The sequence below is a fragment of the Ammospiza nelsoni genome, chromosome 3 (assembly GCF_027579445.1).
Source record: "Ammospiza nelsoni isolate bAmmNel1 chromosome 3, bAmmNel1.pri, whole genome shotgun sequence".
NCBI lineage: Eukaryota > Metazoa > Chordata > Aves > Passeriformes > Passerellidae > Ammospiza > Ammospiza nelsoni.
Window position 1 is genome coordinate 64,072,639 of NC_080635.1, and position 25,114 is coordinate 64,097,752.

The 25,114-nt window shown below is 42.1% G+C and overlaps 1 protein-coding gene across 3 annotated transcripts in view; it reads right to left on the bottom strand.

The window, feature by feature from the left end:
- The window catches only part of PKIB (cAMP-dependent protein kinase inhibitor beta), a 53,264-nt gene extending 34,714 nt beyond the window's left edge, over positions 1-18,550 (bottom strand). The window contains exon 1 of one of the 3 annotated variants that reach the window (XM_059469586.1): positions 18,489-18,550. The gene's annotated coding sequence lies outside the window, so the exon portion shown is untranslated. Of the gene's footprint in view, positions 1-17,857; positions 18,013-18,058; positions 18,160-18,488 lie in introns of those variants that run through there. The other 2 variants (XM_059469587.1, XM_059469585.1) reach the window with 2 other exon arrangements.
- Between the last annotated feature and the right edge of the window lie 6,564 nt (positions 18,551-25,114).

Consider the following 25,114-nt stretch of genomic DNA (forward strand, 5'->3'; position numbering starts at 1 on the left):
TCAAATGCAGAACAGGGGTCAAAGAGGGGGATTTTGTACAGGTTTGGACTAGCAGCAAGTAATTCTGCCTTCTGTGAAGCATCTTTGCAACCTGAGAGGATGCACAATGACTTAATCCTCCTCACACAGCCTCTGCTGAACATGAAGGATATTGGCAGGCAAGATTTCCACATTGTAAAGCAATATTTGAGGAGCTTATCTTTCAAAAATTGATGGAACTTATCAATTTGCACATTTTTGCCATTCCCATACACAGAGAGGGGTGGGCTCTACATCTGAACAGATACTAGAGGTCAATTCAATTTCCAAGCCCATGGTTGTAACTATTAAGCTAAACAACTTATGCCATAAGCATCATCTGCAGTGAAATACGTAAAAAAATGACATTTCATGAGTTCTTTTATCAAGGTTAAAAACAAATCTATAGCTCCTTGGTAGGTTATCTTATGCTTAAGCCAAATTTGCTTACAGTTGCAGTTCTTTCCTCTACCAGCAACTTGCATAAGGACATCCTCCTACTTTCAAAAGAAATTTCACAGATGCAGAGAAAAAAACCCCAAACTTTCCATACACAGTGTTATTAATATTTATTGATAAGCATTTAAAACTCTAAATATGTTCTAAACATTTAGGAATGAGCAATAAATAAAGATTGTTTTGAGCAGCAGGAATTATTTTTTTTAACAGAACTGTCTGTATTAATGAGGCTTAATTAAGTAACATTTCCTTAACAGTCCTGGCTGTAAGCACATACTAAATTACTTATTTGCAGAACTGCTGAGTGTCTGCACTTCTTATGTGGAATCTCTAAGAATTTAAATTAAATGATAGAGTGTAAAAAGAATCTGCTGTAATTAGGTTTTAAGTATTAATTACACAAGTTCAGATGTTTTGTTAACATACATTTTCTTCAGCTCTTCAAATATACCGAGTAACTGTTCTCCTCAACAGAGCAGAGCTCCTGTTTCTCCAAGAGTTGTAAATAGTTCCTGTTTCATTCTTTTATTGTGACACATCTCAACGTAAACCATCGGCATAATCAATAGATTGGTCATCTGAGGCGTGCTCACTGCACATACACCACTTCTCACCTCACATGATTTATGTGTGTGCTGAGAGGCACAAGAGCAATGCTTTTGTCTTCAAAACTGCTCAGTCTGCAATGCACTGGCAGCATCTCTACATACCTGAAGCAGGCAAGAAAACAATGGCAACAGCTGTGGCAGGGACAATGAGAGAATCCCACCAGCTTGCAGAGGGTCATGATGAGACAACAGTACCATGCAAAAGAGAGGTGAAATATGGCAGCAACAAGGCTTGGCTTTGGGAAGACTGTGCTATCATTCCAGATGTCCTGTCACTTGGCCAGATGTCTGTCAGAAACCAATATGCTGCAAATTCACACACTTCCACAGATTTATGGTTTGCTTTCCATTACACATCATCTTAGTATTTCAAATATTCACAGAATTAAGAGGCAACAAATATCAATTGTTTGCAAGACAGAACCTGCTTGACGTCAGGAAGGTGGTTTCAGGGAGCAGTTTCTGGATATCTGTAGCAAACCTAACCTGGATTTGAAACTGCGTTCAATCTGAAAGAGCTGAGTGGGAGGCTCAGGAGGTAATCGATAATGTTGAGGAGGTAATAAAAAACCTCAAGGAAGAAAAATCTATCAAAAGCTATTAAACAGAAAAATATTATGTCTTACTCAAATAACCCATGAGCTGCTGAGCACAGAGACAATACAGCAGAAAGCAACTTCATGTGTTCATAGTGTTTTCCCTTATTTTTGACCTCCCACCAACCAGACACGCACACTAAATATCCATTTTGTAGGAACCAGCTCAACTGTTCCCAGCTGCTCTGGACAGAAGTATAGAAACAAAAACTTCCCAAAAGAAATCCCCATTATGTCAGATCTTAGCAAAACTTCCTTTCCATACCAAAAAAAAGTCCAAATCATTTACTCAACATTGTTTAAGAAAATGTATTCCTTCTGTGAAAAGGCAGAACATCATGTTTCTAACAAAAAGAAGACTACAAAAAAATTTTTAGTTTTGATTTCAACCTCCAGAACTGCTAAGATAACCTCCAACTAGCTCCACAACAATCTCTGGCAGAGAGGAAGGACGATCCTCTCCTATGTCAAGAAGTCTACTGTGTCTGCTGATTTTCAAGAGGTAGAAAGCAAAATCTAAAAGTGGAAAATTACAAGGGTATTTTGTGCTAATAAGCCATCAGCTTTCTGATGAAAATGGGAAAGGATCTTATTAACTTCAAAGAAGCATTAGACAATGAAAAAGCACTCTAAAGACTGAAAGAGCTCAATCAGAAAAGAATCTAAGATTATCAGTTTTATCTTCCTATTGAAATTGTGTTACCCCTTCACTTGGGCTAAACTCTGCTTGAATGGTAAAATGGAAAGTTTCACAGTGAACAAAGACATGAAGAATACATAGTTTTTTCTATACTGATAATTCCATAAACCCAGCAACACTGGGCTGGTGGCTGCAGAGGCAGCCCTGCAGTGCTGCCCTTCTGAAAGGGCACCAACACAAGCAACCAAACCCTTTAGCAGTGCCCTTAAAAGCAAGGTGATGATGAGGAAATTTAAAAGTCAAATGTCCCAAAGAATGAGCACCTGCTTTCCTGTCTACAGGGACATCTCCGGTAACATCTCTGACATTGGGCAGTCAAGAGCAGGAGACAATGACAATTTATGTGATGCCTCTACCATTAATAAAGCCATCAGCATAGATGTGAGAGCTGAAGTCAGCAGTTCCAAAACTAAATTCCTCTTTAAAACCTATGACAAAAAGGAAAAGAGGTCAGAAGCCCAGAGAGACCCCAGCTGCAGGATGTGGTCACTTGCCAATGTTTAACTAAAGCAATCTGCTCTCACATGGGGGTTCTCTTGGGCTGAATGGCATTTGGAGGTGAGAGGAAGGCAGTCCCAGGGAAGACAATGAATCATATCTGATCCCTAAAGAGAGGTAGAGGGACAGCAGAAGTGCAAAAGTGGTTTCTTCAGTCTTTATTCTTGCTTTGCGCAGGCCAGACACAGCTGCAGCCTATGGGGTTCTCTAGCACTCCCTGGAACAACAGCATCTCTGCAAAGAGCAGAGAAGAAAAGCAAAGAAGAAAAGGAATCATTAAACCCCAGCCCTAACCTCTGCATATGCAATTATGGCTTCATTCAATAAACAGGATTTTTACAAGTGCTTTGCAATCCTCCCTGCAAGATTCCTTGCTGCTATCTGTAGGGGAATGCAATTTTACATGTCATGAAAACATGGTATTTATAGCTGCATGTAGCAAATAACAACAGTAAGATGCTGATATCAGATAACTGGTATTAATAGCAGAACAATTAGCCTGAAGCCTGGATGAAAAGCCTCAAGAGAAGTGTCTTCAAACACTGCTGCCCTCTCTAATTCCATGTCACACTGTCCTGCCTTGCCCTCAGGCAGTGTCCTGCACATGAAACTGTCTGTCAGCACAAGGGTACCCATCAGCCAGGCCCTGTCACTGCATTTGCTAATGCTTCTTTTGACCTCACAGGCGGTGACTGACCATGTGATACCCCACTTCTGGTGTCACAGAGATCAAACCTGAAATAAAACAATGGAAGAAAGCCTTGGCACGTGGGGTATCACACGGATGAGAACTGAAGGTCACCTGCAGACTCAGTGTGCTGTGACACCAAACCTCAGGCAGTGTGATGGTGTTGTTGCTCTTCTCTCTGCTGCGTATGTACACCACTGAAATGGTGGGAGACCACCTGTGCAGCTTTTAGCAGCCTGTGAGTGAACATAATTCTGATATTAATTCACTGGGTATTTTTCCTAGTCCATCTCTGTCAGGTATGCACAGCAAAAACATTCTCTCTGCTCATTCCAGGAGTGAATTCTTCCCTTCACTTATGCTGAGGAAAAGGACGAATGCTTATTCTGAACACAGATCACATGTCAATGCTCTATATAGGCACATGGTCAGGCCACACATCAATTAACCACACAGCTTTACAGCAACAAGCAGGCAGACCTATAGATTTTTTTATTTGCCCTTGGTATGAAGGACATCTAAAAAAAAAGCAGAGCCAGTGTACCACTGTGCTGCAGAGATCCCTCTGAGAGGCTACTGTAGCCAGGCACGATTTGTAACAGATGTTCTGATGCATATCGGAAGCCAAATTCACCCTAATTTACCTTCAACTTCCACAAGGCAGAGAGGTACCGACACAAAAGTCTATCCTTCAAGTCCTGAGTGGTCCATTCCTCAGGTCTTGATGAGTTGTGGGTCTAAGCTGGCTAAAAATACCCTGTGAGGCAGGAAACTGTTCTTCCAATAGCTGTTAAACAGCTCTTCAAGGGTGCACTGTTTCCAAACAAATGCATAAAACCCCCTTGAAACAGAAATAGGGCAGGATTCATCTCACAGAAGGGAAGAGACACATGGCATAGGGCCTTAAGATTCCCTGTATTCAGCCAAGCTCCTTTCAGAGTTTTATTCAATATAATAAAAATATTCGTGCATAGCAATTCAAGCACGTCCATTCCCACTGAAGGATGTCCAGGCTCTACAGTCAAATTATCATACAGCACTCTGAGTTTTTTCTGTTTGTCCTTAGTAATGTTTTGCTTCTCCAAAGACTCCTCAGGGCAGCAAGAAGGAGACACCAGGTATTTAGCAGAACTATCATGTCTGTTAGTAGCACAAAAAATACTCTGCCCCAATTAACATCAGTCAGGGGTTTGTGCCTAACCCTCTTCCTACCACAGGCTCTTAGGATCTATCAGTTAACCAGTCCTACAGCATCCTCTCAGTGTCATGGTCACTGAGTTTCATGAGCTAATACTTGTCTCTTTAGAGATATGTGTTTTGATCACACCTGGGAGCTGATTGTCAAAATACTTGATATTTATAGGAAAATTGTATCTACGTGAAGAAAAAGGAAGCAACTTCTACAAATAAACTACTCTCCTGAAATTTTGATCTTTCATCTACAGAACTGAAGGCTGAAAAACAGGCATCAGATATCACAAACTGACACAGATAAAATAACTTAGTCAAAAGAGAGCGAGCTGCAGGTATACACTTAGTCCTTTACTAGTGCAAGTGGCAATTTTATCTGAAATTGTAAACGACTATAAAAGGAAAAATCAAAGTCAGGATTTACTAATAGCCTTTCTGAGATTTCATGAAACAAGAAAATGTGCTGAACCTACATATCCAGGAAAGCTGTATTTAGTAGAGGTGGTTGCAGATCAATAACAAAGTGACCAAAAATAGTTGAAGGGATCTGGAGTCAGAGGCTGTAGGGAAGAACAAATTGAGTGAAAAAACATTGCCCAGTGTGTGCAGTGTCAGAACCCTTGCTTTGTGCAGCATGCCAGTACATGTTTCTGGGACCATAAACATTTCACAATGAATTTCTATTATCACATGGTAGGCACAGCTAAATCCAGGGCACATCACTCATCTGCCTCACTGGAGGACACGAACAGCTCAGTCTTTCAGAAGCCTCCCTGGTGACACAGTTGTCTATTCTGTGCTTTGAGGGCTTCATCTCACAACTTAGAAGGCAATGTTTTCCCATTTTAGCAGGGACAAACTGGAGATTCATGAGAAAAGCTGCTCATACCTCAAAGACCCCCAAAGGAAGGATGGCCTTCAGCCACAGATGAACACTGCCAATGCAGGATGCCCCACAACCATCCGTGTCACCAAACCACATGCTGCAGGGGATCTTTCAGGTGCCACAGCCTAGACTGTGGCACAAAACAACTCTGACAGCAAGATGTGGCTCATCATCAGGCTGAAGTAAAGGCTGAAGATGAGCAGAAATTCTGGCCACAGATAGCCACAAATCCACCAAGCTGAGGTGGAGGTGTGAGGCGAAAGCCAGCGGTGTTTATATCCTTGGATAAGGTGGCCCTTGCTATGCTGCCTGGAGGTACTGTGAGCCCACACATCTAGGCTTTGTTAAAGCTCATTCTGGATTAACTGGATAGCTGCCCTCACCACTCAGTACCAGGGGAAAAAAACCAAAATGGAAAAAAAATCAGGGTTACATAGTAAAAATGCTTCTTCAAGATCAAGTTATGAAAAATAAGAACAGCTTAAATGAATTTCTGAATTAGAAGTAATTAATTTGGTAGTGTAATAGAAAAGCTCTTTTGATCTGTTTGGCTTTTTTGTTTCTTGGTTGTTTTTTTTTTAATTTTGAACCATCCATCCCTCTAAAGCTCTGAACAATTCCTGCATTATCTCAGTAGGCACTGCTGATTCAAAGCAAGGATTAGTCACAAATCTGTGCCACCCCAGAGCCATTAAAACAGCAAGCTGGTGGATGGGAAAAGGGCATATGCATCTGATAACTAAGATGACCTTTCCTACAATACTCGTGTTTGATTACCAGTATCTTTTCTGGATATAAAGTTTCAGCAGTACACTTAACATCCCAGTTCTTCCTGAATTGTGGAGACAAAAATAAGACAATCTTTACCACACCACAACAGTGCTGTTTATGCAGTGCAAAATCATGCAAAATCACTGAAACAATTTTATTCTTCAGAATAATGAAGATGCTTTAATAAACCCTATTAAAACCAAGCATCAGTACCAACCCCAGCATTAAATTGTTGAATATGGAGCAGCTTTCCTATGGGAGATTAATGACCAAAGGTAATATTCTAGCCTTGGTACTTTTATAGCATCCATTAATTTTTAAATGGAGGACGGAGTTACCCAAGATTCAAAATGGCATTCAAAATGTCCTCTACCTTGAAGAAGAAAAGTACCCTGCATTGGAATACCGTGCCACAGCCCTCAAAAGATGAGACAACACCTGGGTGCAGCTGCTGTTGCCGAAGTACATTCGTTTAGTCAGGCACCATTCTCCTCAACAGACATCCTGCCTGTTTTGGTTAGAAACAAAATCATCCTGACCTTTAATTTCACTCCTCTGCTCAGCAGCATTGGTGCCCACTGTCTAAGTGTACAGACAGGGGTCCTCAAGCCCCCTGCCCGTGCCACAGACCTTGTTCCCTGAGCTCCCCCTGCTCTGCCACCTCAGCTCTGCCCCTCTCTCCCACTGGCAGCTGCTTCCAAGTAAACATCCTGTAAACTCAACACCCAAGAGAAGAAGCACACACAGTTCAGGAGCTGTTTACTAGTGACTTATTACCAAGTGCAGCATGACCTGAGGAAAATAAAATAAAATAAAATAAAATAAATAAAATAAAATAAAATAATTAACTGTTATTTTTGTTCCTCTAATTTAGAAAATGAGGGCACAGTTTTTTCTCCAGAAAGCAGATGCCGCAGAATTATTAGTCAGTGTTTCCTGCCATTTTGTTCACAGTTTAAACATTCAAATTGGAGTTGCAATAAGTGTTTGTTGAATGTTTAGCACAGTTAAGCTCTATTTTTCTCTAGAGAAGTATCATTTCAGATGTTACAGTTCACCAACAAATTCTCAATGTCATATTTGTTCAGAGTGGCATTTCTCCTAGGATCTACAACTCCAGAGCTACACTGAAAAATAATTAACAATATAACACATCACTGCAGGTCCTCTGCATCTTCCACTTGCAAACAAACTGGTGCTAAACTCTGTCATATCCCAGCAGCACTCTCTTCTCAGCTTTCTTTCTTCCTCACCTCAGCTTCCCTTCCTCCTCATCCTCCCCCTCTAAATTCAGAGACACAGATCTACAGAAAACATGCCAAGACACTTTCTGAAGAGATGTAAAAAGGAGAACAACATTGTGTATTTTCCTCACCCAAAATAAGCTTATGTGCCTTTTATACAGTCCATACGCTTATTTTCTTAACAATTTTTGAAACTCCCGTACTGACACCAGACACGAACAAGCCGTAATATTCCCTCCTCAGTTTGAGGGCTATTAGCCACTGAGGATTTCGCTCCTCTGAACATTTCCAGAACATCTCCAGCCTCTCCCAAGTTCAGCAGTGGCTGTGCTGGCACTGTGCAAACACATCTTGCAACACCACTGAGCTGTTTTTAGCTCCCATGCTGCCTGAGGTTGAGCATCTTCCCCCTCATCACATCCCATTTAGTGATGAGCCATCTATCCTCATGCTTCTGAATGCTACATTCTCTCTTAGGAGATGGAGCCTTAAAAAGACATGCTCCAACAAAAAAGCATGTCTCTATGTGTTCTGCTGTCGAGGCCTTTGCCCCAAAACCAGAAGGAGGCCTCACCCTGCACCTCTTTTTGTTCAGTTGTATAAACAGACTGGTGTGATGGTGTTCGCAGGTATGAGGGAAGAGACAAGGATCTGACTCCACGTTTCAGAAGGCTTGATTTATTATTTTAGATACATATCATACTGAAACTATACTAAAAGAACAGAAGAAAGGATTTCATCAGAAGGCTAGCTAAGAATAGAAAAAGAAAGAATGATAACAAAAGCTTGTGTCTCGGACAGAGAGTCCGAGCCAGCTGACTGTGATTGGCCATTAATTAGAAACAACCACCGGAGACCAATCACAGATCCACCTGTTGCATTCCACAGCAGCAGATAATTATTGTTTACATTTTGTTCCTGAGGCCTCTCAGCTTCTCAGGAGGAAAAATCCTAAGGAAAGGATTTTTCAGAAAATATCATGGCTACAGACTGGACCTGCTGTCTTGCTGGAGCAGCTCAGACTGGCACAGGAGGAGTGAAAGATCCCCCTGCCAGTTCCTGGTAAGGCATCTGAACAAATATTCCCATTTTGGGAACAGCTTAACTTCAGATGGTAATTACGTTCCACTTTTGAGGGGCTCCTGCTTTTCTAAGCCTGAAGGCTGGACTGCCTCCCCTGCCACAGCCCCAGCCAAGGGATCTGCTGCCATCGGCACATCAAATGTGACTCCTGTCAGATGGCAGCTCGGGCTGCTTCTCAGCCTCGCCTCTCCTCCCCATGGAACACTGACACTGGGAAGTCTGAGCAAGGAAACTGGGATTACGGGAGAATCCTTTGCCCCAGAGACAGCACTGCCAGCTGTTATCTCTGCTCTCCAGTTCTCAGGAACAGAGCAGTAACAAATGCACTCAATCCTACACTGAAAGGCAGCCATACAGAAAGGCCTGGGCTGGAAATCCCAGCTTTTTGATGGCTTTAATCAAATGCAACAACATTGGGAGGAGAAGGGAGAGTGAGCATGTGGTGAGAGTGGGGTGGTAGTGAGCCATTCAAATCAAAATTGATTTTTTAAATTTGCTTTGATTCACCTCTAATCTTACATGCTTTTTCCTAAATTCTGAAAAAGTACAGAAATGAGGCCAAGATATAGAAAAAAGAAAAGAATGCATAGTTAATATTTCTAGTAAGGAATAATCAAGCCATTAAGCCATAAAAAGCTTCATTAAAAAAAAAAAAAAGGTGAATCTCTAAATCTCATCTTTCAGTTCTTCCAGAATATTTATTTAATTTTAAGCAACAGAATTTCAGGTTCTAGGTTTTACCAAAAAGAACAAGCAACTTTTAAAATCATTAAGGTGTGAAGCTTTAATTGACTTTTTTGGTTGCCAGAATCATGAGGTGGATATCACTTCATGTGGATGTGCAAAATTGATCAGCTGGATAAATTTGCTCATCTTTCTTCTATGTTCTGTAGACCACCAACTGCTATTAAAGAGGCCTCCAGCTTTCTTCCTTCTCCCTTCATATGACAAAATTTACCTCTCTACAATGGCTGGATTGTTAACCAGTCACTTAACACTATGACTATACAGCTGAATGTCTCATTATATCCCTCCAAGATAACTAAGTTTCTGTAACAACATTCAATTTCCATGCTAAGATGTGTGAATTATTATAGTTGACTCAACCCAAGAAATTGCATCTCCTCAAATGAGATTACAGCAAGTAGGTGTCCATTTGGAATTATTTTAATACTCAGTAAAGCAAAATGAATCAGTATAACAATATTAGTATCATAATAATCTTTTTTTTTTTTCTTTGCTTAAAAACTTGCTAGAATAGAACACACTGAGTCTATTGGGAAATCTGTTCAAGAAACACATCCAATTTATTCTGTTTTACTTTGGAGTGTTACTTCCAGCTACCTGTAACTAATGAGAATCCAGAAGGAGAGAAGGCACATAAAAGTGAGTTACTCATTAATAAAAAGAACTGCATGGACAGCATGTACTCTCTCTCTTCAAACTGTAAATAATAAAACTACCAATTCAGAACAGAAAAAGCAGCATTGCCTTTTCAGTGATGCCTTCTAAAAGCATCACGCCTTATGATAAACACCTTCTATGTTCAAGTGGAGACCTTCCAATCACATCAATGATAGGTTGTTTCCATTAGAAATTGGCTGAGAAATATTTTTATTCAATTTAATTCCTTCCACAATTCCAGCTTTTCCAGCAAACAAATGCAAGTTCAAGGGGAAAGAAAACAAATATTCCTCCAACTCTCACACACTCATGTTTTTAAGCTTTTTTAAGCTCTCTGAGGTAAACAGCAAGCACTTTTAGTGACAGTTTCTGAGTAATGATGGGGAAAAGAGGGGAAGTGGTTGAAAGCACCACTGGCTTCTTAATGCCAACTCTTTTATGTTACTCAGGGAACACATGTTCAATCACTGCTTATGAAACAGCTTTGACAACATGGAGAGGAGCTTTTTGCTTGATGTTTGCTTAAATGAAACTCCATCTATTGTAGAAGCAATTGCTTATAGTTTACTTTTTGGCATGGTTCTTTAGTATTTTCTTGTTAAACAGAAGCAACTCACAGTCTTAATAATAGATTAGTCAGTGGCTGTCTTCTCTGGAGCCTTTGTTACCGAGAGGCTTCACTGCAATCCAGCTCTTCTGGGAAGAAATTTAGAGAAAATATCAGAAGGCTGGTAACAACAGAATTTCTAACACCTGACCTTTCCAAGAAGAAAAACAAGCAAGACCCCATCCCCACTTAGGGACCTTTATTTTAAAGTCACACCATTGCATACGATGCCTGCTCCCAAGAAAGCAATAGGCTCAGTGTTTCATTTCTGAACACAGAACATAACTTTCACATTAAAGCTTTAGCAAAACATGTTTACAGAAGTCTCTGCATTTTTATTTTACTGTATTGTGCCTTGGAGAAAGCTTTTCTAAAGTGAACAAAGGCTGCAGCAGACTTAATTAGACTTGAAGCCTAAAATAGATCACATTGTACACTTAGAAATTGTTTTACAACATTGAATTTAACCATATCTAAGGCGGACTGTATTAGCAAGATATTTTAAGGCAGGGACTGCAAAACACTATGCTGTTGTTAGCATCTGTTATTTCTTATTAAAGGTACTGTCAACCAGCCTTATTTCAGTCTGTTAAATAAGGTTCCTCTTCCCTGTTATGTTTTTCATGCATAGATGGTTAACAAAGGTCACAGCAACTTTTCAGAGGTTCAGCTTTGAGCTTGGAATGACAGGGTCACGGGACAGCTCTGAACAGGGCTCAGGAGTCTCTGGTCCAGATGAGACCGTGCTCCCTTGGGGCTGGAACTCCCCAGAGCAGCCACTGTGGGCAGTCCACACCTCTGCCTCCTCAGATTCTTTTCCTTGTGCACCATCTGAACCTCTCTGGCTTCCTCCTCCCTCCCCCTGGTACCAGGGGCTGCTGTCAGCACCTCCAGAGCCATCTTCTTCCAGACTGAGCCAGCCCATCCCTCAGCCGTTCCTCATGGGGCAGCTGCTCCAGCCATGACCATCATGCTTTTGATACTCTAGAAAATGGCTCCTTCCCTGGAGGAGAGTTCATCCTTCCATTTCCTTGCAGTTTTGCAAGGAAACAGGAGAGGTGAACTACACTGACACACTCCACAACATCATCTGACTCCCTGTGTCCAGGGAACCACAATGCTGTGTCCAAGCCTGGCTCTGTTACAGGCAGGGTTGCAGCTAAATCAGGATCTTCCCATCACAAGTTGTCTCTGTGGCAGCATCCCATCCACTCTCTGGAAGAAATGGCAACAATTGCAGACCTCTGCCCTGCTCCTCAGTTCCAGGGTGACTTTCCTTTTTTTTTCCAGAGCAGTATTAAAGCCAATCCTCAAGCTTTCTACTCATACAAACAGCAGAAAAACTTCAGCACTCCCACTGTACTGTGGACTAAAATCAAGATGAAGTGCCATATGATTGCTTAACACTTTTTGTGTCATCTGCCAAAGCAAACAATGCTATTCACAACTGGCTAAGCCCTGAGAAATATGTATACTTCAAGCAAACCTTCTACTTGGTACTATGGGGAAATTCTAGTTCAAACACTATTTTCAGAACTGCTTGTCCACTCAGAGACAGAATTTCTAGGCATCATCTTCCCATCTTCTGTTTCCTTTAGTCCTCTTACCCAACCAAACTTCATCCACAAGAGATGGAAGAGACATAACAAGGTATACTTCCAGGACAAATCTTACCAACACTATTTAATGGTGTTAATTAAGGTCTCAATTAAGGACTATAAAATCCACCTCTGTACATAGAAATTGCTTATGAACAAAGCATACCATGTATTGCCCAGGAACTAAAGCTATTTTTGATGAGGAAGAGGAAGGGTACAGAATCATTTCAATGACAATGAAATATTAGTATGAAATATTTAAGAGCTGCCAATACTTCTGCATCTGTCTGAGCAAGACCAAGGTACCTTGTAATGAAGAAGACATAAAATATCAATGGGTCAGGTGCTCGGCTAAAGGATACAAATGACACAAGATTCCAAAGTAGGCAAAACAAAATTTAAAAGGGATGTTGAGCCTGAGCAAAGGGCAGTACTTTATACAGATAGAACACCAAGTTGTGTGGTGTTGAACACTGCAGATCTTCCAAGGGCATTTCAACTCCAAAACTGCATTACTAATCACAGTTCCAGGTTGCTCAGGAGCCTATGGACAAACTTCTGGATTTCCAACAGAATGTTGTGGATTGGTTGCAAAGGTAATTGAAAAAGGCTAAAATAAAAGGCTACCCGTTTGTCCATGGGGGCTGGAAAGCAGTATAAATTATTCCCTCTGTTCTGCCTCAGCAGGTGCTCAGAATGGCAAGCATAAACATCACTGTGTACTGTAAACCCAGTTCACCTTCCTCTGTTGGATGGAATATGTGGACAGGATGGGGAAAGACAACAGAGACAGCTTTGCTATTATTATATGTGCAGTAAATACTGCTTAATCTGTAGATTAAAAGAAGAAGCAGCAAAAGGAAAAAGCAAGTGCTCCCTGATCTGCAACTGTTCTTCTGGGATCTTCCTAGGGACACAGAAAATGGAATATATTTCATTCAGAGCTGCATCCTTCCAGCACAGACCAGCATAGAAATTGCCCCTACCTCTGGTTTCAGCATGGAAAGATGTGTGCCACATACCAAAGCAAAGACATGCGCAAAACCTCTGCTGGATATATTCAGTGCTTTTTGTGCTCTGGGAAGCCAGCTGAAATCCTCCTGCCAAAGTGCTACAGCCTGGATGCACCTGGCCAGAGCTCCTCACCCCAAGGCTGCTCAAGGTCTGTCTCCCCATGTCCAGTGCAAACCTGACCCTGGTAAAATCATCACCTCCCTTTGCTGACTGATCAGGCCTTTTCCTTGACTGTTTTTTTGGCTGCAGTCAGACACGCTGCTTTAGCCACAGCTAAACCATGCGAAGGACTCCTGCTGCCAGCCCACCCCAGCCCTCCCCCTGGTCTCTGGGCACAGGCCACACTCCCTCTGAGCAGGATGTCACTGCCCTTCTCTGCCCTGCCGAGGTAAGGGCACAAGTTCGCACATCCTACCCAAACTTTCCCCACAGCACAAGTTAAACACTTCCACTGGCAGGGTTTTCAGATCCATCCCTTGGATGCATTGGAAGTGAAGCAGACTGGGTAGCACCTACGTACGATGCAACATCCCACGCTTCTGGGAGCGATGCAACCACTGGTGAGAAACTGCTGTGGGAGTCGTCTCTGACACCAGCTGGGAGGCACCCAGCCCAGGCTGTGGGGTGGCAGCTACTGGAGCACAGGGAGAGCTGCGTGGGGCTGCCACGTCAGGTCCTTGCAGCAGGGAAGGATGTTTGGCCAAGTGCAAGGGGATGAGGCAGGGCAAGACCCCACATAAGCATTTGTGCTTGTTCCAAGAAAAAAGACATCACTGTGCACCTTATCCTCCCTCTTGCTAATATCTAACGAGGATAAAGTCAAATGGAATTGCTAAACAAACATGGCGGTGTTCTGTCTTTAGTGGGGAATGAAGGCTTTAATGTATACAAATTAATGTAAAAGATATAGAGGAGAGCTTTGTGCAACGTCAATACAGGAAAATATTTTCAAAGAAATCAACATTATCCAGTGAGCACTTTATTAAATTAATTTCACTTATATATGCACATTCAGAGAGCAAGGCCAGTTGATACAATTTCTAAAATAGGAAATAAGCTAGCAAATCAACTTAATACACTATTAAATCTTTCTAAAGAAAAAAAAATTAAAATAAAAAAAAATCAACCAATCCCAAGCACCTCAAAAAAACCTACCCACAGTAATTTTACAGGGAGATAATGAAAGAGAAAAGATACACAAGTATTGTCATGCTATTAATGTTGGCAAGACAAGAAAGGAGAAAATGGGCAATTACCCGTAAACACAGCTCCTCGGTTGTGTAACTAAACAAATAATCAGAACAAAAACCACCAATTAAAAGTCAATAAAAGCACATGTATTCATGAAGGTCTTGCTAGATAAACTCACAACACCTTTTCATATTTCTCCTCCATTATCCTTCTCAGGAAACAGGGAGTGTTACAGCATCCCGCTGTGCAGAAAAAGCAGGAGAGGACGTTCACATGCAGCCTTAACCAGAAGAAACAGCAGTGGCAGTAGCAAGCAAATGAAAGTCTAATCAAAAACTTGTAAGCAATTGAGAGAAACTGATTGTGGAAGAAGCTAGGTTTTATTGTGACCACAGTAATCGAGTGTTTGCATTGAGTCAAGAAAACAAAGAAAATTATTGCACCACTGGCTATCAACCCTGTATCAAGAAGTATTAAATTATGAACAAGGAAAGCAAAACATCAGCTTACGAAGTCGAGGAATGACAGTGTTTGTATTCATAGCTCATTATCAGAAACATCTCAGACCTATTGAGCTTATTTTGAGAAAAAAAGGCCTGATCAAAACTTCCACAACTGCGCACTCCCATGAAGCAAAGAAATTGAAAAATATAATCACCAAGCCTTGAGCAGCAGAAGTTACAAAGCTCAGCATCCTATGAAGGACCCACACAAATTTTCTGGTGTCTATTAAGCTGAATGCTTTCTACAGCGCTTCCTTCAATGGGGGCATCAACCTCATCTCCATGGCCACCAGAAGCCTTGAGGTTTGGAAAATTTCATCACTTTGAAATCTCTGCTCTTCTACTTATATTGGCAGAAATTAATCCCCAAGGGTAAACAAAATACACCAAGGCAATGAGGGGAGCTATCAGTCAGACAGCATTATTATTGTTTCAGCTTCATCTCCTTAGGAAACCAGGCTGAAATTAATATAGTCAGGGCAGAAGAAGGGAAGAAATAACAAACATAAATCTAGAATGAGAAAAACTTCTAAAACCAGAATTTTTTAAAGTCAAGTACAGAAGACATTATTTCACGTGAGGAAAGCCAGATTTGGGAGCTTTTCACAAACAGATCACCATTTCTGACTTTCTAGGATTTCTGCTAAGCCACACTCTTAGGCTGCAATGAAAATCTGGATGATCCCCTTGTAAAAACGCAAACACCAGAATCTTAATCCATTCTAACACAGATGTTTGACTGTCTAAATACTTCTACCAGACAAGATCACTTGGATTTATTTTTGTAATTCTCCCCTTTCAGTGGTGGGGGTGATCTCATGGGGCACTGAGTGGCCAGTCTGGATGCCACAGAGTGCAAAAAATCAATCCAAAATCCTGCACTGTTCCACTGCTCACAAAATTATTTGGAAGAACGAGGTGCTCCCTAGGGAGAAGCTGCAATGCAAGAGGCTCTCTGGACATCAAGTGAAGAGAACACATCAATTTCCCTCACTTTCCCCCCAAAGCCAAAGAGGAAGCTACGCCCAGAGAACGAGTGTGGTCCTGAGGCATCTTCACCAGGAGGAGAAATCAACAAAGTGCAGCAGAAAGGCCAACAGGAGTTCAGGGAACACATGATCTTGAGCTGGTGGAGATAACTATACAAATGATTCCTCACAAATTGTCCACCCCAGGTTTTAGAAACTGAAGGAAACAGTTACATTCTGAAAGGCTCATTAAAAACCCTCATCAGTATACTAACAGAAAATATTATTTGTTAGCAGGATAGTCAGTGAATGGACACAAGGGAACAGTTTTGCACTTTCAGACAGATTAACAATACGACCTGACTGAGTTTCTCTGCATTTCATGACTTGCATCAATATTTTTAAAATTTGTCATGAATTTCAAGTTCATGCATATTTTTACTGCATAGTGATGTGTTATGCTCTTTTGCCTTAATTTGTAACTGTCATGACACATCTAATTTAAAAGAAAAGAAAAAGAAAAAAAGAAGAGACTGGTCTCTGTTCCAACAGGATTATTACAAAATCAAGGTAGAAAACTAAACCTTCACTCTCACTCTATTAGTACACTCTAAAGTGTGTGCTTTTGGAAGTTATGTGAGTATTTATAGTTAAGTTTCAAATTATCTCACTTAAATTGGTAAGTATTTGTATCAACCACAATGTTATATTTCAAAACCATCCTGGCATGCACATTCAAGTTCAAAACTTAAAAGAGAATATTATAAGTTAAAACAAAAAGCTCAGTAACTCAGACCATTCTCATCCCCATGACTTCTTCAGCCAGAAAAGATAAACGAAGTGTCATTGTGTTCCCTTCAGCTGTTTTTAAGGTCTCTGTTTTGATAAAATTATCAACATTTTTTTTTTCCTAAATACAGAAGGTGATGAAGTTATATTGTGTAAGACAATATGCCCTGTGTATTTCCACATTACTAATCCTAACCACAATATCTCCAAAGGTAATTTTATCCATTGCTTCAGGAATTTTTAATACTTTTTTATTTCTCTCTTTGCTAAAAACACTTGCCTGCTCTGCAGAGTCCAAAAATAACTTCTACAACTAAGAAGCATCATTTATAACTGGATTAAGAAACAATTCTCTTTCAGAAAGAAAAAAAATCCTGCCTTGCATGTGATCTAAATACAAGAACATTCCTTGCAAACACAGAAAGCTGAAAGTCAGTGATGTATTTTAACTGATCTTCCAGGAATATATTTTGCATCCACAAACTACATGTCAGTTGTTCATTATCGTGTCCGTGTAGATTAAATTATGGACTTCAAGCACAACGTTATATTTCACATGTGTGTTGTAATATGCCTAAGCAGTAAAATACTCTCTAGCCTTCGTGTTGTCACCACTGATTAATTTGACCATATAAACATAATTTGAGGAAAGAGACGCGCTTAAAATCGCACCTGGCGCACTTCTGATTGCTTTTCTCCCGGAGAAAAAGTCACTTCAGTTTCCTTCCCCATTAGAGGCAGCCCATGTGTGACACCGATTAGCGGCTTCCCCGAAAGGTTAATAATACCTGGGGCTAAGGTATTATTAACATCAAACCGGGTCAGTCCGGAAGCATCCCGGGCAGGGAGGCACGGCCAGATCGCCCGTGACCTGTCCCGAAGAACGCCTGGGACGCGGCGGTCGGACGCGGGACATCGCGTCCCCAGGACCACCCTCCCCAGCAGCTTCACCGCTCCTCGCCCGCCCTCTGCTCCAAACTTCTCCCCGTTCCCTTCGATGCCCCAAGGGCTGCCCAGGGCCGGGAGGGACGCGCTCGGTACCTGGGCACTCCGCGTCGCCGGGAACGCTCCGGTTTGCGGGCGGCCCCTGCCGCGACCCCACCGCTCCTGCGGGATGTTCCCGTCCTGCAGCCGGCCCGGGCGGCGACCCAGCCCCGGCAGCCACGGCCACGGGACCCCGCCCGCGCCTGTCGCCCCCCGCCCGGCCCCGGCTTCCCCCGCCGCCGCCGCCGCCGCCCTCACCCGGCGCCGCAGGTCCGTGCCCTGGGATGGCGCTGCGCCGGAGCCGCGGCCGTGCCCGGGGGCGGCGGGCTGCCGCGGGATGTGGTGCCGGGCGCCGCGCCGGGAGGCGGCGGGAAGCCGTGCCCGCCCCCCGCAGCCCGTCCCGGCGGGAGCAGCGGGGGCCCGGGCCCCGGGGGCTGCCGGGCCCGGAGGTGGCCGGCGTGGGGCACCATTGCCCAAAACACCGAGCAGGGCTGACTCGGGCTGCCGCTGCCGCCGGGAGAGGGGACCGGGCTGGGACACCGCGGCAGCCGGCGCGGGGGGACTCACCTGCCGAGGGTCCCTGTCCCCCGCGGCCCTCACAGCGCTCAGAGCTGTCCCGCTGCAAACTGAGGTGGGGGGAAAGAGCAGGTCCCGGTGCCCTGAAAACAATGGGGAGAACAGCTCTTACCTGGAGCTTTTCTGACTTTACTCCCTTTTCTTTCTCCTCCTTTTGGCTGCAGTCCCTCAAACTGCACCAGCAAAATGACACAGGACATCCTCCCACTCCTGCCCGACGCAAGCAGCGAGCGTGTGACAAAAAAGTTGGCACCTGGATGTAGCCATATGTGACCCTTTTTGGCTCCGAGCCTCGTTGTGTCGCACGGGGAGAGGCCGTGGTGCAGCTGCACGCCTCTGTCAAGGCTGCTGGCCTCTGGGACATGCCTTCATGCAGGAGTTTGGAAAAACCCAGCCTTGGCCTGGAACCAGCAATCTTTGCTGTTTTCTGCTTCAAATGGTGCCCTGTGAAGAGTGCTGCAAGTTCTCTGCCTTAAAGATTGTGTTCAGTGGGAACACAAAATTAACATCTTCAGGCATATTCTACCATATTGTACCAAAGTGGCTTTGAAAGCTTTTTAAAAGATCTAGATTTTGAGCATAGCATAGATTTGTTGTGTTTTTTTTTTTTTTTTAATTGTACCAAAAGGACTCTAGATTATCTATTTTGAAATCACTTTAAACAGTTTTGAAAATCACACTACCAATATACATATGAGACTTCATCCAGCTGTTTCCCTATATCCAGTCAGAGCCAAATGACAAGAGAATCTGCACAGAGATTTTTCATTTATACTCAGAAACTTTCCATTTATATTCTGAGAACTGGACAAATGCAGACAAAGGTGGGTATCTTACCTGTGCTTTTCAGTGTTTAGACTACAAACCATGTCAAGCTTTTTATCATATTTATTTATGATAACAAATAAAGAGAAACAGAGGATTAGAATTTCATTCCATTTTGAAAATGAGGTTGGCTTTCATGAACCTAAAATCCCTTGGTTTTATTTCTTACATATTTCTGGCGTGACCTAGAATACTTAGGATCTATTTTTAACATTATTTAAGCCATGTTGTTAAAGTAATCCTATTTACAATGGGAACTCTAAGCACCAAATAACTCAGGTGATGGCTTAGAATTGGTTGATTATGTTGCATTTTTATCAGATCTTTCCAAATGTCCTCTTAAAGTACAAGAGCTGTAGTTTGGAGTCCTGCCAATACTCCCTCTGAAATATTTTTCTTAGAATATAATTTGCTGTATCTCCTTTAATGATTAGTTTCTTTGCAATTTATTTCATTATTTGGGCAGATGGCTTGATTTCTCAAAAAAACCTCTTATGACTACTATTTTTAGCTTAATGACAAAAATAACTGGTAGGCGTCTTTCCTTTTCCAGGTTATAAGGAAGGTTTATTCAGAAGAATGATTCTGCAGTTATTCTCTCACAAAGTTAGTGTTTGTGCTATAGATTTACATTCAGCAGAAACTGAAATCCAGTGTGCTGGTCACCTTCAGGGCTTTGTTTGTGTGAGAACACATGAGTTAAGGAGAATACAGAGATACTGGTGCCAAGGTCCAGTCCTGCACTTAGAATGGTAACATGGAGGCCTTGACATCCTTCTAGCCCACCTGTATCTCTTCTGAGGGAGAACCCAAGCCGTGTATTCCTTCAGGCTGAGGCAGTGGTGGGAGTTGTGAGGTAGCAGGAGATGCTCCTCACCTTTCCTGGTGTGGCTGCAGATGCTGTGTGCAGGTGGGACTCCGTGCGTGGGGTTTGGAGTGGAGCCCTGCAGACACCTGCCCTGAATCAGATCCAACATGAGCGCCTGGAGGAGCCACTGATGCCTAAAAGTGAGATGATTATTCCATGACAACAAGTTCTTCGGGAATGTGTGTCTTCCCAGTGTGGCACTGAGAGAAAAATCCTTTCTGCAAAGGAGTGAATCAGATACCTTAGTGGTGTTCAGCAGTGGAAAGCTGCTTTGAAGCAGCTGGGATCAACTTATTTTCTGCTGTGGGCATGCCTTGACAGAAATGTGGAGCTTCCCTACTTAGCGCCACAACTGGGTATCTCTTTCATTTCTTTATTATAAACTGCTATTTCTTTATTTTAATTTCTCCTTTCTTGTAGCAAAATCAATGTCACTTGAAAAAGAGATTTTGTATTTGTAAGTCTTGCTGAGAATATTTTCATATTGTAGCCCTGTGCAATTTCTGTATTTTCAAATATCTGCAGGATTAGGAAAAAATCATAGTGTACTTTAATCATAATCGTGCCAAATCTATCTTTCTTTATATTATATTGTACTTATTGTTGGGAGTTTCAGATTCCCAAAGACACTTCTAATGAAATCAATTGCTGTCACAGGAAACAAACCAATGAGGAAAATGTTGTAGATGACTGTGCTGAATTCCAGTTGTGAAATTTATGAAGGAGATTATGGTTTACTGTGGTGCCAAGGAGACGGAGAACGAAGTCCATGGCCCAGATCCTTGCTAGTCCTGTGACCATGTTCCACGTTCCACTTAGCATCTAAGATTTAAAAGATAAACAGGACATAAGTAAAGTAAAAATGAAACAAAAACAAAATTCAGACTTCTATGACTGTTTTGCTCTTTGCAAAACTGGCACTGGCAGTACCACCAGGAGGGGAAGGGGATTACACCTGGGGAGCACTGGGGAGCTGCAGGGGCACCATCCTTCTCTGTCAGCCACCTCACTGGGTGGGCCATGCAGAAAACTTCCTGCCAATGGCCCTTCCCTGGGATAGAGCTTTGCTGAGTTGGGTTTTCATAGGATCTGAGCAGCTGTGGTACTGGATGTAGCAACGTATCAGAGGTGCCCTTTAAGCTGGAGACAGAATCTTGCCATAGTAAAGGCTTCTGAACTCTCTCCCTTCTGCTAGAGAACTGATTTTAGAAAGCTGACATTTTGGACTCCTTAAAAGCATCAACTTAAGAGGTGCAAAAGAAATCAATAATCCTTGGGGAAAAAGAAAAAAGAAAAAAAAAGGGAGAAAGATTCTTAGAAAGACGACAAATAGAAGAGATTTTAAATAGAAGATTTTAAGGTAAAAGGTAAAAGGTAAAGAAGGTAAAAGACATTTTTCCAGAAGCAGAAGTCATATGCAAACCGGGAAGCTTACACAGATCCTAAATCTAAACAAATTAGGCTTAAAAATATAAATGAAGAGTTTGTAGAACAACTTGCTAAAGGCAAGTATAAAAGTTACTCATAAAACCTTAGACAAGAACTAGGAAGTTTTGCAGAGCTGAGGGATTACCAAGGAGTAGGAGGACCACAAAAAAGGCCATGAAAGAGATGCTAATGCTACTCTTTCTTTGCAGTTTCTCTGCCAAAGAGCTTGGAGACATTCATATCCATCCACTTTCTTCACAAAAATCAGATCTGCAGAGTTCTCCCATATTGAATAGCTTTAAGGAGGAAAAAAAAGCTCATATAAAGAAAATGGATAATAAAATCAGCTTGCCTGAGTCCTATTCACCTCTAAGTATCTTGAGAGGTCAGGTATTGAACAACTGTCCCACTAAGTTTGAAGTAAATTTGCCATTCAAATACTTTTTGAACTCAGCCAAATGGAAAGGTGCAAAATCTTGAGAAGGGCTCCAGAGGGTATTTGTATTTGAGACAATCCACTAAAAAATAGTATCACTTGGCATATGAATGACTCTGAACTAATACCATCCTGGCATGTATCAGCAATAGTGTGGCCAGCAGCACTAGGGCATTGATTGTCTCCCTGTACTCAGCACTGGTGAGGCCACACCTCAAATTCTGTGTTCAGTTCTGGGCCCCTCACTGCAAGAATTGAGATGCTGGAGTGTGTCCAGAGAAAGGCAATGGAGCTGGTAAAATTCTGGAACACAAGTCCTGTGAGGAGTAGCTGAAGGAGCTGGAGTTATTCAGCCTAGAGGAAAGGAGGCTCAGGGGGACCTTATCATTCTCTACAACTGCCTGAAAGGAGGGTGTAGCCAGGTGGAGTTAGATCTGTTCTCTCAGGTAACAAGCAGTGGGATGACAGGCAAAGGTCTCAAGCTGCACCAGTAAGATTTAGATTAGACATCAGGAAAACTTTCTTCACCAAAAGGGTTGTTCAGCATTGGAAGAAGCTACCCAGGGAAGTGGTTGTGTCCCCATCCCTTGGAGGTGTTTAAAAGATGTGTAGATGTGGTGCTTAGGGACATAGTTTAGTGGTGCACTTGGCAGGGCTGGGTTAATGGCTGACTTGATGATCTCAAAGCTGTTTTCCAACCTAAATGATTCTGTGATCCTATTGTATGATTCTATTGTACAATTCTTATGAGGAAGCTGTGCCTCCTCCTGTCTCCTGGAGGCTTCATCAAGCTCCTCTGTATCTAAATGATCCAATTTATAAAAACTCTTATATTTCATTAATACTTCTGTCTAGGTCTTTCAGGAAAGAACTGTGAAGACCTTTATAAGGAGTCTCAACTTGAGATTAAAAGGATTAATAACTACTTAAAGGCCCATGACAGGATATTAAAGAAAGTCATCCAGATTCAACTTCTGTCTCACAAAACAAGAAAATAATCACTGAATGAAATCCTTAGGCATTGTGTTTGAAACAAATAAAAAGAAGTACTTGTTCTATGCCACACATTCTTAAATGACACTTTGCCCACATAATCAGAAAACAAAAATCATAAATGGTTAAAAAAGTGCAAATTATGGAAGAAATATTTATCAGGTGCAATTAAACGAAATATTAAAAGAAATATTTATCAGGTGCAAAAATTGAGATTCCTAGTTCTTTATATATATGAGGCCTCTAATAAATGGCCCAAAACAACAAGGCTTATAATAGGCTACAGAAATAAAAAAGCAAGTGCATCATCTGTATCTCAGCTCCTTGCAGCTTTAATACCTGTCTTTTCTTGAGGAAAGCTCAGAATCTGGAGACATTCAGAAATCTTCTCAGAGAGAACGTTAGTTGGGAAAGGTGCATACTAGGAATACTACTTTTTAAAATTTACTTATTTACTAATATTTCCATTAAAATACCAGCAGCATGAGCAGTGCATGCTCCCTCCCTAATTTGCACAGCACACTTGCTCTAAATGACAGATCTTGTTCTTGTTACCATCATACCCTCACATTGATCCAAAGCAGGACATGGCCTCCAGCATGCTGGCTTCCAGCAACTGGCCTCTGAATTAGCACAAAGCAAGAGTGAACTCCACAGAAGCTGAAAGGAACTGTGAAGCAAAAATCGAGCTTCTGAGATTGATTACATACATGCATCCAAATTCATGGAAACTGTCGGCTGTGATACAGCATTAAGCATCATGCCTTGCTGCGACCTCGAACAGAACTGACAGCTCTAAATGCACTTCCAGTTAAAGCACTCTGAAGAGAAGGGAGAAGATTACATTGCAGAGAGGATCTGCTGCTGAAATGTGTGTTTGCATCAGAATGACAAAGCCAGGGTTTGACCAGAGATGCTGCTTTTTCAGCCCAGAGTTGGCCCTGACAGGTTGCATGTGCAATGTGCTTTGCAGATATCCAGTTCCTGCCTCCTGCCCCTCTTCATGTCCAGGCTTGCACATGAATTCATAAAAGCCTTAGAGGATTTAAATAGTCTGGTTACAAAATTGCATTGAAACATAGATACTGATGCAAATCGTACAGCCTGTTGGCACTGCATGAATCACGCCAGGCCTAGAAAGAGTCTACATTAATTCCAAGTGTATTTCCATTTCCAAACTGTTCTCTTTTCATATTCATATTGTGTGTTGCCTTCATTTGGATTATTTTCTTTCTTTTTTTTTTTAGTTTTCTTTTGCATCTGTTAATGTTTTTGCCAAGTCTCTGTATACATAGCTAATTTCCAAAGCTTCCCTCATCCTGTTCTGTGTTTGATCTCCAGTTCTTCCAAAGAAATATATACAATGGCAATCAGAAATTGAGATAAAGAAGTATCTCTTGAACTAGTTGTTACAAACAAATCCCTATTATAAACAGAACCAAAAGAATAAGGAAAGGATCTTTCCCACTACAAAGTTGGTGTTTTGCATCCCAGATATACACACAGTGGATTGGAGTCCTACGATTTTGGTCACCCTTACTTCTTTTGTATGAAAAGTTTATGCTACCCTTTGAAGGCTGTTTCTGGTTTCCAAGGGAAGGGGAGCAGCTGCCAAGTCACTGCCCTGGGGAACACAGGCACACAGGCAGCCTCACCAACAGCACATGCACCATGCCATTGACAGCCGTCTGCCCTTCAAAGGATGGAGAAGAAGGAAGCCCAGTCTGGCTGGGCTGGTGACACTGCCACTGAGCAGGCACCTCGCTGAGATGGCTGGTGTGAAGCATGGCCATGTTCAGGAGATGCATTTGAGAGGGGCTATAAAACACCTGCCATTCGGAATCTGCATTTACAAAGTCAGACATAACTTTGGTGAACCTGATGCCTGTGGGGATTAATGGGCAAGACATGCAGCTCTGTGTGCTGCAGCAGCTGCCATGAAGTCACGACACTGTTGTTCGATGTTAGCTTCTAAAAATTACAGAAGCACTTGTAACAAATACAGTTGTTCATAAATCCCTGGAATAGCCTGCTGGGTGAAAAGTTCATTAAAAGTCACATTCAATTAACAAATGACTGTCACAGCCAGATGTGTATATCCTGAGGTACAGTTTAATATATGTCAGACACAGACAAAATGACAGGCTAAATGATGATTAATGCTTAACTGACAATTTCACAAAGCATC